The 12882-nt window shown below is 43.0% G+C and overlaps 1 protein-coding gene across 3 annotated transcripts in view; it reads left to right on the forward strand.

Moving 5' to 3' along the window:
* LOC128660028 (oocyte zinc finger protein XlCOF6) overlaps positions 1-12882 on the forward strand; it is a 227493-nt gene that overhangs the window by 159051 nt on the left and 55560 nt on the right. The gene's annotated exons all lie outside the window — the stretch shown is intronic.

Consider the following 12882-nt stretch of genomic DNA (forward strand, 5'->3'; position numbering starts at 1 on the left):
GTTAGGGACTGCAGTGCAATGAAATCGATGTACACCATATCATGGTCCGACCACGTACATGGTTGGATGGTAGGGTTTATGCATTTATCTAAGGACCATTAATCGCATAAAATATAGTCAATTCTCGAGTATGAATTGTGGGCTTTAGAATAATGCGTAAAATCTTTTTGGGTGGGTGCTAAGCAACGCCAAGCATCATAAAGGTCGAATTGATACATAAGTTTGCGGAACGCATTGGAGGTGGAAGAGATGTTTCTGTCTGCATGCATGGTGAGGGTAGATTGTTTATCTTTTTGCGGATCCCACACCATGTTGAGGTCCCCACCTATAATTAGATGCCCTTGTTTGAGTTTTTCTATTCGGGTTAGAAGGGTACGCACAAACGGGATTTGTTTCACATTTGGAGTGTAGATAGATACCAAGGTGTATGGTATTTCATTTAGTTTGCATACTAGTATTAGAAACCTGCCTTCGGGGTCTCTCTCTATGTGTTCTGGCGTGTATATCAAGTCTCTGCTAATCAAGATTGCTACTCCCCGTGACTTCCCCTCTGTGTTGGATGCAATTACACATGTTGTGTAATTCTGGGATTTTTTAATGGAATATGAATCTCCCATCCAATGCGTCTCTTGGAGAAACATTATGTGGACCTTATGTATATGCATGTAGTTGAGCAGAAGTTTTCTCTTCGTGGGAGAGTTTAGGCCCTATGCATTAAGGGTGGCTATTCGGATGGGTGCCATTTAGGCGATGTTTTTGGGGCCTGGATGGAATAGGGGTTGAGTAGGAACGTAGTTGAATAGCGGGGGGTTCTCCCTGATACCTAGGTGTGGTTAGTCTTGAAGTCTATGGTGTTCGCTGAGTCTTAAAGAATCAAGAGCCCCAGGGGCTAGGTTAAGAAAAAGTGTCAGTTAGTCACTTTCGCAATGAGTGTCACCACTGGTGTGTCAACCAGGGTAGCACAACTGATTTTGTGAGGCAGAGTTAGGCAGTGAGAGGTCATACCTCCCGCCAGTCATAAAGAGAAGAAAAAAGAAAAAAAACATTAACAATGTTGCAATATAAACATTAATATAGCATACTTAGTGATATGAACAGTACAGTAAACAGTGAATGAGGCTGAAACTTCAAACCAGGGAAGGATTCTAGACTGTCAGTGGGATAGGGTTCACTATCTTTGGGAAGAGGGGGCATGTCGAGGTAGTTATATTCTACAAAAGGTGTGGTCAATAGCGGTCAATGAAGGGAGTAGCGGCGTCAACCACTGCATCTGGATTGTGCGGGTAGTCTGTCTGTTCGGTCAGATGCGGTCAGGTCTCGCTGGGTGAGTCGTCAGTAAGTTGGGATAGGTATGATCTTAGTTGGTTGAGTTAGTATGTGATGGCCTAGCTGAAAGATAATCCTTGGTCAGGGTGACATAGGGATGGTAAGGGGGCATCGTTTGTAGTCATGTTAGGGCCTTAAGATGTCTACTGTTGGTCATTGGGTAAAGCATTTTCTCTGGTAGGATGCAAAGGGGTAAAAAAAAGGGGGGGGGCGTCAGATTTCAAAAATACAGTTTCCCTTGGCTACTTAGTTAATCCTAAAAACATCAAGTCCTGAACCAGCCTAATCACAATATATCATACCTAGCAATATACTAAACATTACTCTAAATCCTCCAAGGGGAGTACAGTTATATCTAGTACTAGTGAGGCTGAATGATAAAACAACTAATATGTGATCTGCTGGGTGAGAGCAGCTAAAGTAATTTAGGGGTTGATTATAAAAGTTCTATACATCTCACCCGTATTCTTCCGTGGTCTTGAATCCTTTTTGGGGAAGTGCGCAGGATTGTCCCGCAGGTGTCTCTAATTGCACAATGGGAGTGCAGCCGTACTGTAATCTAAGTTCTATGATCTGTAAGCAGGTTTCCTATGTATCTTCGGATATGGATACCTCTCTGGTTTCCAGTGACCTTTTTGAAATTAAAGAGGGTCTTTGCGGGAGAGGTTTCCATACTGGTGCTGAGGCTCTGAGACCATTTCTTCTGCTTGTTACTGAAGGTCTGTCTTCTGGGTCTTCTGGGAGAAGGCCCCATTTCTGTAGTAGCTCTCGGGCTTGTTGTGGTGAGGTAGCTAAAAATTGTTGGCCGTCCTTAGTGATGAATAACCTCACTGGGAACCCCCATCTGTATTTTAGGCCTTTTTCTCTCAGCAATCTGGTGTACGGCTGATAGTGTCTGCGCAGTTGCAGCGTGTGAGGTGAAAGGTCAGGGAAGATCTGCAGTTCCGCAAATTTGCCTGGTAGAGACTTCTCCTTTGTTAGAGCGCTGAGGATCTTTTCTCTAAACGTATAGTAGTGCAATTTGGCTATGACATCTCTAGGTTTCCCTTCATCTGCTGATCTGGGTCGGAGCGCTCTGTGTGCTCTATCAATGAGGGTTTCGCTGGTCTGCTCCGAACCCAGTATTTCTTTGAATAAATCTTGTAGATATTCTTCTAGATCCTGAGGGGTGACCGTCTCTGGGATCCCTTTGATCCGAATATTGTTGCGGCGAGAACAGTCTTCTAGGTCTGCTAGCTTAAGTTCTAGGTCTGAGATCTGCCCTGCCAGACATTGTGAGTAGGCAAGGAGGTTTGAGTGGTCTACGGAGAGGTCTTCTTGTCTGCGTTCTAGTGCATCCGTGCGTTCACCGATAATACCAATGTCCCTTTTTAAGTCAGCATGAGACCTCTCAAATTTCTTTGACAGAGAGTCATGATGGGACTTCAAGAGTGATTCAATAGAGTCTATTAGATTGTTGGAGGTGCCATCCATTGCTGGCATCCATTGCTGGCAGTCGGGATATTCAGTGAGTGAGAGACTTGTCGGTCTGTCGGAGCCCTCATCTTCTGATCTTCCACAAGCCGGCTTGCCAGAGTGTTGGAAATGATCTACCACTGTTCTCTTTGGTGTGTTATGGGGTTTTTGCTTTCTTTTGTGAGGTTGAGACATCTTAAGGTGGGGTCAGTAGCTTTGGTCGCAGACGGCTCTGTGTAGTATCAGTGGAAACCTGCTTACTCTAGGAATGCTACCAAAGTTTCATCGACTGGCGGGGGCACACACCTTGTGGTGTTAAATTACATGTTGTAGTGCATCAAAGTGCCCCAGTAGAAGGAGAGAAGAAGAGAAAGGACACACCTTGGGTTGTGTAGAAGTTCAAACTCCTATGTCTTCTTGGGAGGGCAGTTAGTAGTTCTCTCAGAATATAGTAAGCAGGGTCTCTCTAGTTTTAGGTCCCTCTCCTGGGGAGTTGCCCCCTCTGGGCGATGCTGGGGAAAGGTGTCTGGGGTATGACCCGCAGGCAAAAGGGCCGGCGGGAAAGGGAGGAGAGGAACCAGTTCTCTGCTCTTGTTGGACAGAGGGGTAGTGGTGCCTTATGTGTGAGAAGTATGGACTGCAGAGTACTCTCTATTTGGTTTTTGGAGCACTGGGGCTCTAAGTTGGAGATGAGAGAGAATACATTTTATTAATTAGGAGAGTCCCCAATTGGACACTGGCTGAGGTATAGGAGCTGCACGGGATATGAGGGCACTGTGTGTGTGATCCTTTATAGAGTATCTAGCTGGAGGTATTAAGGTAATCTTTCTGCCTTAGTATGCGTATATAAGGGTATGTTACTCACTGGTCCCCTCAGGGGGCCGAAGGCTAACTTGTGTCTTCTTATAATGTATCACTGCTCTTTTATTTCTAGGTATGGATGCAGGTATTAGGTCTCAGAGGTGTAAATGTGGAATACACTGCCCAGTTGATCCACAAGTAAAAATAAAGTCTGCACTGACAGCTAGGCAGTCTGTATTAGCAGGGTGTGATGAAATCCTACTACTGGCGTTATGTGTAAGCTCCTATAGTGTACTAAGTCAAAAGGAGCTGCAGGCCAGTTGTCTCTGCTTCAAAATTATGTGGCATCTTCACTAAACACAGTGAGTATACTAATTAGGACCTTTTCACCTGCAGCCTCTAATCGACTGCATGCAGACCGGGAGCTGTCTCCTTTAGACTAAGGAACTGTCGGGTATTATCTTGTGTGCAATAGGAGAGGCGCCCCAGGCAGGTGAGTCACTGAAGGGAAGAAAAAAAGTGGCCTCTACGCTGTTGCAGTATACTTTCAATTAATTACTATTATTTTTGTACTAAAGGAGGTCTCCACCGACCTCTTCCAGATATCTCCTACGTTCCCCTCCCTGTAAAGTATAGAGAGCAAATGATGAGATCTACAGGGCCATATAACAGATAATATATTTTGCCTAAAATGGCCGCCGGAGCTCCGTGAGACCAATCAATACATTCAGGAGGGTTTAATATGGAGGTTTTTGTTTTGTGGTTTTTAAGTTTGCAGTGTAAGCTCAAGTCCAGAACAATGTCTGTTGATGTTTCTTATAATTTAAGTTAGACTGCTGAAATGTGAATAAAATTGATTGGTGCGTTGGGCTTTAATTTAAAGTTGCTGTAGATTAAGCTGTGGGCTATAGCTCCTTAGCGGTAAGTGAGTGGGGCAACTGTGCACCTGGGACTGGGTTGCCAGTTCAAATACACAACATGTAGACAAGTTTCAACCAGGAGTACCTGCTCCCGCTGCCAGTCAGAACAGCGGCGTTCCGGTAGTCGTGTAGTGGAGGCAAAATGGCGGCGGAGGGTCCGACCAGGTGAAACCCCTATGAAGTGGCTTCCTTCCAAGTTGTGGAGAAGTGCTCGACCCGGCAGAGACCCGGCTTCCATGAGATTGCTCACAGGTAAAAGGATAGCTTCAGGGCTCCAGACTCGCCTTTCCGTGAATGCTTAAATCGGCACCGGGGCCAAACTAGATCCTCCGCTCCCTCTGGGTCCTTTCCACACACGGAGCGGCAAATGCGGACAAATAAGTCTCTGTGTGCCCCAAGATGACAGTAATATTGTATCCCCAACGTAGAGGCAATAATAGTCTGAATAAAGCAAGTTTACAGACTTTTAACAGTATCTAAAGTTAGTTTTAGATAGTTTTAGATGCAGAGCTCTGCATTACTGCAACCATTCCCTTTGCAAGCTTTCTTGTACTTAAAGTGAAAGTAAAGTTTTTTCATTTTGACGACATCCATGCATTCTTTATTATTTACATAACCTAATCGCTAACTTTTTTTCACTTTTTCTTTTATATTTTAAATATTATATATATTTATCCATCCCTACCGTTATGATGGTGACTCCGCCCTATCTGTATTTCCTGCTTATCTGGTAAGTGATGTATAGAGCGGTCCCACCCGCTCTATACGTCACTCAAAAGCGCGCTCACGATGCCCCTTTGAATTGCGCATGCGCAAATTGCCGATTTCACCCTCCACTCCACATGCGCAACTTGGCGAGTGCTGGTAATTCTAACTGCATACAGTTACGCATGCGGGAAACGGAAGCGCGCGTGTATTCCGATGTAAAGAAAAAACGACAGCGCATGCGCATACCATGAAGGAGGCAAATGACGTGGAGTGACGGCCTAACGGCCATATTTTCAATTGGACAATGTAAAAACAAAAAGGGGGTTGAATTTGTATACCGTCAGAAATGGATTTATAAAGCAGATAACCTTTGTTTACAATAAGATTTATAAATATTGATGAATGAAACTCATACTGATTTGTATCATATAATAAAATACTAGATCAACATGAAGCTACATTTACCTTCACTTTAATGCTCATTCACAGTGGCTACCTTATAAATGACAATCAGCATAAACCACTGTGAATGAACATTAAGAACAAGAAAGCTGCAAAATGTTTCGTTTTCATAATCATTGTCTATAGCTTGTTTGTTACATTAAAGTTGATTTAAAAAAAAAAAAGCAAAGACAAAAAAAAAAGCTTTGAGTGGAGGTCACATGCTTCCTGTCTAGAGTGGAGCTCCAGTCTGCAGCTAGACCCTTCTCATGGGCTCAGTTACTAAATTTCATGAATTTGCAGCATTTAAACAATGATAAAAAGCACCCAATTTGTCTTTGAAATGGTTGCATATTTTCTCTTGTCTGATTGGCTGCTGATTAACATGTGACTTATCAGCATGTATTCTGGGAGATGTAGTTCAGTATTGAACTCACTGTTGTTCTTCTCCCATTTACTTCCTGTGGAGCTGTTGCTGGGTGAGTGAGTCAGGCTGTGTGTGTTGTGTGATTAAAAATTTTAGTCACTTTCTAGTCTTCTGAAAACGTTTATAATATTTATAAATGTTGTCCTTTTAGTGAATGTTATTCATCTGCTTGTGCCAGGCAATGGGATACTTAGTGCTGTTCAACTCTTTGTGCTAGTGAAGGGTTAATACACACTGTACAGCTCTCTGTGCTAGTGAAGGGTTAATACACACTGTGCTGCTCTCTGTGCTAGTGAAGGGTTAATACACACTGTGCAGCTCTCTGTGCTAGTGAAGGGTTAATACACACTGTACAGCTCTCTGTGCTAGTGAAGGGTTAATACACACTGTGCTGCTCTCTGTGCTAGTGAAGGGTTAATACACACTGTGCAGCTCTCTGTGCTAGTGAAGGGTTAATACACACTGTGCAGCTCTCTGTGCTAGTGAAGGGTTAATACACACTGTGCTGCTCTCTGTGCTAGTGAAGGGTTAATACACACTGTGCTGCTCTCTGTGCTAGTGAAGGGTTAATACACACTGTGCAGCTCTCTGTGCTAGTGAAGGGTTAATACACACTGTGCTACTCTCTGTGCTAGTGAAGGGTTAATACACACTGTGCTGCCCTCTGTGATAGTGAAGGGTTAATACCCACTGTGCTGCTCTCTGTGCTAGTGAAGGGTTAATACACACTGTGCTGCTCTCTGTGCTAGTGAAGGGTTAATACACACTGTGCTGCTCTCTGTGCTAGTGAAGGGTTAATACACACTGTGCTGCTCTCTGTGCTAGTGAAGGGTTAATACACACTATGCTGCTCTCTGTGCCAGTGAAGGGTTAATACACACTGTGCTGCTCTCTGTGCTAGTCAAGGGTTAATACACACTGTACAGCTCTCTGTGCTAGTGAAGGGTTAATACACACTGTGCTGCTCTCTGTGCCAGTGAAGGGTTAATACACACTGTGCTGCTCTCTGTGCTAGTGAAGGGTTAATACACACTGTGCTGCTCTCTGTGCTAGTGAAGGGTTAATACACACTGTGCAGCTCTCTGTGCCAGTGAAGGGTTAATACACACAGTGCTGCTCTCTGCGCTAGTGAAGGGTTAATACACACTGTTCTGCTCTCTGTGCTAGTGAAGGGTTAATACACACTGTGCTGCTCTCTGTGCTAGTGAAGAGTTAATACCCACAGTGCTTTTCTCTGTGCTAGTGAATGTTTAATATACACTGTGCTGCTCTCTGCTAGTGAAGGGTTAATACACACTGTGCTGCTCTCTGTGCTAGTGAATGGTTAATACACACTGTGCTGCTCTCTGTGCTAGTGAAGGGTTAATACACACAGTGCTGTTCTCTGTGCTAGTGAAGGGTTAATACACACTGTGCTGCTCTCTGTGTTAGTGAAGGGTTAATACACACTGTGCTGCTCTCTGTGCTAGTGAAGGGTTAATACACACTGTGCTGCTCTCTGTGCTAGTGAAGAGTTAATACCCACAGTGCTTTTCTCTGTGCTAGTGAATGTTTAATACACACTGTTCTGCTCTCTGTGCTAGTGAAGGGTTAATACTCACTGTGCTGCTCTCTGTGCTAGTGAAGGGTTAATACACACTGTGCTGCTCTCTGTTCTAGTGAATGGTTAATACACACTGTGCTGCTCTCTGTGCTAGTGAAGGGTTAATACACACAGTGCTGTTCTCTGTGCTAGTGAAGGGTTAATACACACTGTGCTGCTCTCTGTGTTAGTGAAGGGTTAATACACACTGTGCTGCTCTCTGTGCTAGTGAAGGGTTAATACACACTATGCTGCTCTCTGTGCTAGTGAAGGGTTAATACACAGTGTGCTGCTCTCTGTGCTAGTGAAGGGTTAATACACACTGTGCTGCTCTCTGTGCTAGTGAAGGGTTAATACACACTGTGCTGCTCTCTGTGCTAGTGAAGGGTTAATACACACTGTGCTGCTCTCTGTGCCAGTGAAGGGTTAATACACACAGTGCTGCTCTCTGCGCTAGTGAAGGGTTAATACACACTGTTCTGCTCTCTGTGCTAGTGAAGGGTTAATGCACACTGTTCTGCTCTCTGTGCTAGTGAAGGTTTAATACCCACAGTGCTTTTCTCTGTGCTAGTGAAGGGTTAATACACACTGTGCTGCTCTCTGTGCTAGTGAAGGGTTAATACACACTGTTCTGCTCTCTGTGCTAGTGAAGGGTTAATACACACTGTGCTGCTCTCTGTGCTAGTGAAGGGTTAAGACACACTGTGCTGCTCTCTGTGCTAGTGAAGGGTTAAGACACACTGTGCTGCTCTCTGTGCTAGTGAAGGGTTAATACACTGTGCTGCTCTCTGTGCTAGGGAAGGGTTAATACACACTGTGCTGCTCTCTGTGCTAGTGAAGGGTTAAGACACACTGCTGTTCTCTGTGCTAGTGAAGGGTTAATACACACTGCTGCTCTCTGTGCTAGTGAAGGGTTAATAGACACTGTGCAGCTTTCTGTGCTAGTGAAGGGTTAATACACACTGTGCTGCTCTCTGTGCTAGTGAAGGGTTAATAGACACTGTGCAGCTTTCTGTGCTAGTGAAGGGTTAATACACACTATGCTGCTCTCTGTGTTAGTGAAGGGTTAGTACACAGTGTGCTGCTCTCTGTGTTAGTGAAGGGTTAATACACACTGTGCTGCTCTCTGTGCTAGTGAAGGGTTAATACACAGTGTGCAGCTCTCTGTGCTAGTGAAGGGTTAATACACACTGTGCTGCTCTCTGTGTTAGTGAAGGGTTAATACACACTGTGCTGCTCTCTGTGCTAGTGAAGGGTTAATACACACTGTGCTGCTCTCTGTGCTAGTGAAGGGTTAATACACACTGTGCTGTTCTCTGTGCTAGTGAAGGGTTAATACACACTGTGCTGCTCTCTGTGCTAGTGAAGGGTTAATACACACTGTGCTGCTCTCTCTGCTAGTGAAGGGTTATTACACAGTGTGCTGCTCTCTGTGCTAGTGAAGGGTTAATACACACTGTGCTGTTCTCTGTGCTAGTGAAGGGTTAATACACACTGTGTAGCTCTCTTTGCTAGTGAAGGGTTAATGCACACTGTACTGCTCTCTGTGCTAGTGAAGGGTTAATACACACTGTGCTGCTCTCGGTGCTAGTGAAGGGTTAATACACACCACCTTATGCTGATTGTCACATTCTCTGTGGTTTTGTGTATTCTCAGATAGTTTTGTCTTTTGTTTTATATTCTGTCTGTTATTTGTTTTTTATCTCTTGTTACTTTACTGGTCTGTGTTTTATTATCTCTCTGTTTCCTATTGTCATGTGTATGTATATGTGAATATATAATCCATTAGCAAAAAAACTTACCTTAACCTCTTAAGGACCGGGTATTTCAGACTTAGGGGCCAATTTATCAATGTCTGTCTGACATGATACGCTGTAACGTATCATGTCCGACAGACATCGCTGAATGCCGACAGCATAAGCTCTCGGCATTTAACATTGCACAATCCTGGGGGATCAAAGGGAATCCGGGTGGATCAAAGGGAACATGGCCTATTAGGCTCAGAGGTACTTTTACTTATCCCATTATTGGAACTCTGCATATAATATACAGCTAGAAGCAGTGGCTGTTTTTAAGGGCCTCAGAACTTTGTCACAACTCAAGGCCCCCAAGGCAGAACATAGTGCGATCTGCGATATTATCGCAGAAAGTGGAGCCTGCCTGCAGAAAGAACGGCCAGGTCTGTTAAACAGAGAATTTTTTCTTCAACAGAATTTTTTTTTCTCTGGCCAGTGCAGTGCTTTCAAATGGACAACCGGCACCTTTTTAGTGCAGACAGTACTTTTAAATTATTGGCTAATGGCTGCTCTGCTCCTGAAATTGATACTTTTTATGCAATATCATTATTGATACTTTTACCCGCCAGAACGGCTTCTGCGACTGTGAGGTAAGTCAGTTCTCGGCACAGGGCATGTGTTTTTTTTTTTTTTAACTAGCAGAAGGAGTAAAAGCTTTTTAAAAATGTTTTATTATTATTGTATTTCAATAGAGCCGAGCGGTGGTGCGGCGGTAGTGTGGGAAGAGGGCTGAGTGAGAACAGAAAAAGAGCGCACAACATATGTTTACATTTGCGCACATCTCCTACTGCAGCGCATCACATCATTCTGGGAGACCGTAGACCGGCAATGTGTGCTGTATGCCTCAACAGCATATCGCCTACAGCAGCGTGTGAGAAGAGGGCTTAGTGAGAGCAGGAAAAGAGCGTATCACCTACAGCACGTCTTATCTATGATCTACATTCACAGACCGGCCCCCTGCATTAGTGTACAGCATGGTAAAGGGTAGTAGATTCAGGAGTAATTTGAGGAAGCACTTCTTTACAGAAAGAGTGATTGATTTATGGAATAAACTTCCTCAAGAGGTAGTAGCAACAAACACTGTGGGGGACTTTAAAAATGCATGGGACAAGCATAGGGCTATCCTACGAACTAGATAAGTTTATACTGTTAGGTAAGGTGGGGCAGACTTGCTGGGCCTATGGCTCTTATCTGCCGTCAATATCTATGTTTCTATGTTTCTATGGTGACTTGCGAGATCCCATATACCGGAGAAATGCTGTGCAAGTGGGTGATGAGGTTACACATGCTGTACACTAATGCAGGGGCAGGTCTGTGAATGTAAATCATAGCTAAGACGTGCTGTAGGTGATACGTTCTTTTCCTGCTCTCACTAAGCCCTCTTCTCACATTACCACCGCACCACCGCTTGGCTCTATTGAAATATTAATGCAGGGGCAGGTCTGTGAATGTAAATCATAGCTAAGACGTGCTGTAGGCGATATGCTGTTGAGGCATACAGCACACATTGCCGGTCTGCGGTCTCCCAGAATGATGTGATGCGCTGCAGTAGGAGATGTGCGCAAATGTAAACATTTGTTGTGCGCTCTTTTCCTGTTCTCACTCAGCCCTCTCCTCACACTACCGCCGCACCACCGCTCGGCTCTATTGAAATATTAATGCAGGGGCAGGTCTGTGTAATGAGCCCACTGAATGTAAATCATAGTCCTCGGTGTATACTGGCCCTTTAAGCAGGTTTTTTGGTTGTACTATGGCACTTACTGGGTGGAAATCGCTAAATTAATTTACTCCTCCTGAGTCCTTCTATGTCCCTAGCCAAAGCCGCCCTGGGGCCACAATTCAATTCTACAGTAATTTTTATCTGATAATCAAGTATTTCTCCAGTCCAGTGTTACCAAAACTCCTCTCCTTTACAAATGTTTTATTCCTGCCCTCACACCCTCAGTGTTAATATAATCTATACATTTGTGTGTCTATGTATACTATCTTGCTTTAAAAAAAAAAAAAAAAAAAAAGTTTTCATTTATTTTTTAAAGTTTGTTCACTGGCTGTGTGAGTGTAAAGAATACATTCCAGTACATTTCAGGTTCTTTTGGCATTACTGCAATAAGCTTGTTTTTTTTAAATGCTTCTCTGGAAAAAATTTTTACAAAAAATGATGCCAATATGTTCTAAAAACTCGCCCTAAGACACTGTTAGTGTTAGGTTGGCAGTATTTTGGTTATTGTGGTGGGTCAGTTTGTTGTCAGAAGGGGCTAAATAGTTTGCACACTCCTCTTTTACAACCAAGGGGTTATGCAAGCAAATTTAGATCAGCGACACATCTGTTATTTATTATCACCTTCCCTCACTAAATATTGGAATCAGATTTTAAACAATGAATGAACAGCCAAAGCCTTTTTATTTGCAAATTGTAAATAGCAATAATAATACTAATATAATTAGTACTAGTAGACTAGTATTTTATTACTATTAGCGTAAGTTTCTCTGATGAAAGAAAGTCTACTTTTGTTTGCCTACTATAGCAGTGCTTCCTCAAGAACAGTAAAAATGAAACCAGGGTTGTGAGTGATAAACATTTTAAAACTTAACAGAACAAAAATTCTATTAACATTTAAAATGTATATCACCACCCTGGTTTTATTTATTTTTTCTTGGGGAAAAAGGGAATGGTAACTATATTGTGGTTCTTTAAGCATATATGCACAATAGGTGGGATAGGGGACTTTATATTTGATTGTCAGCTGAGCAGAGCTGGTAATGATAGAATGGAGTCAGTCCACACGTATGTGTGCGCGCGCGCACACACACATTACATGTGAAAGTTTACCAAGTTTTAAATAAATGTTTGTTTATGAATTATTTAAAACCGAATTTTATTTCATAATGACCTGCAGAAAATTTTTCACTACAAAAAATCTCATCGCAGAAAGTGAAAAAAAGTTCTGCTTCTGGGCTCAAGGCAGACCGGCTCTGAGTATAAACACTGAATAGTTACATCACAGAGCTGGACATATTGGACCCAGTTAAAAGTCCCAGAATACCAGCTGCGCAAATAATTATTTAAGGATATGTGCCTGTATAACCTGGGGTAACAGACTCTAGTCCCTTGATATAACATTGATATACACTCTTAGATATTTAATACTAGCTTCTGATTGTTAATTAATGTAAGAATATTTGTTAAAGGCCATTTTTCTAACAATTGATCTAGTAATAAGGGTTCATATTGAACCAGATAGATTATTGGTGCTGATTGTAATGCAGCATCGGCGTATTTAGCAGCTGGAACAGCTGATGATGTCCTGGCCTGACAGGGCTCCTTAAATATTGCACAAAATATATATATATACACATTTTAGTTATTTTTGTCCTATTTCGCTTGTATAGCACAAGCGTATAATGCCATAAATTACACGGTTGAAT

The sequence above is a fragment of the Bombina bombina genome, chromosome 5 (assembly GCF_027579735.1).
Source record: "Bombina bombina isolate aBomBom1 chromosome 5, aBomBom1.pri, whole genome shotgun sequence".
Taxonomy (NCBI): Eukaryota; Metazoa; Chordata; class Amphibia; order Anura; family Bombinatoridae; genus Bombina; species Bombina bombina.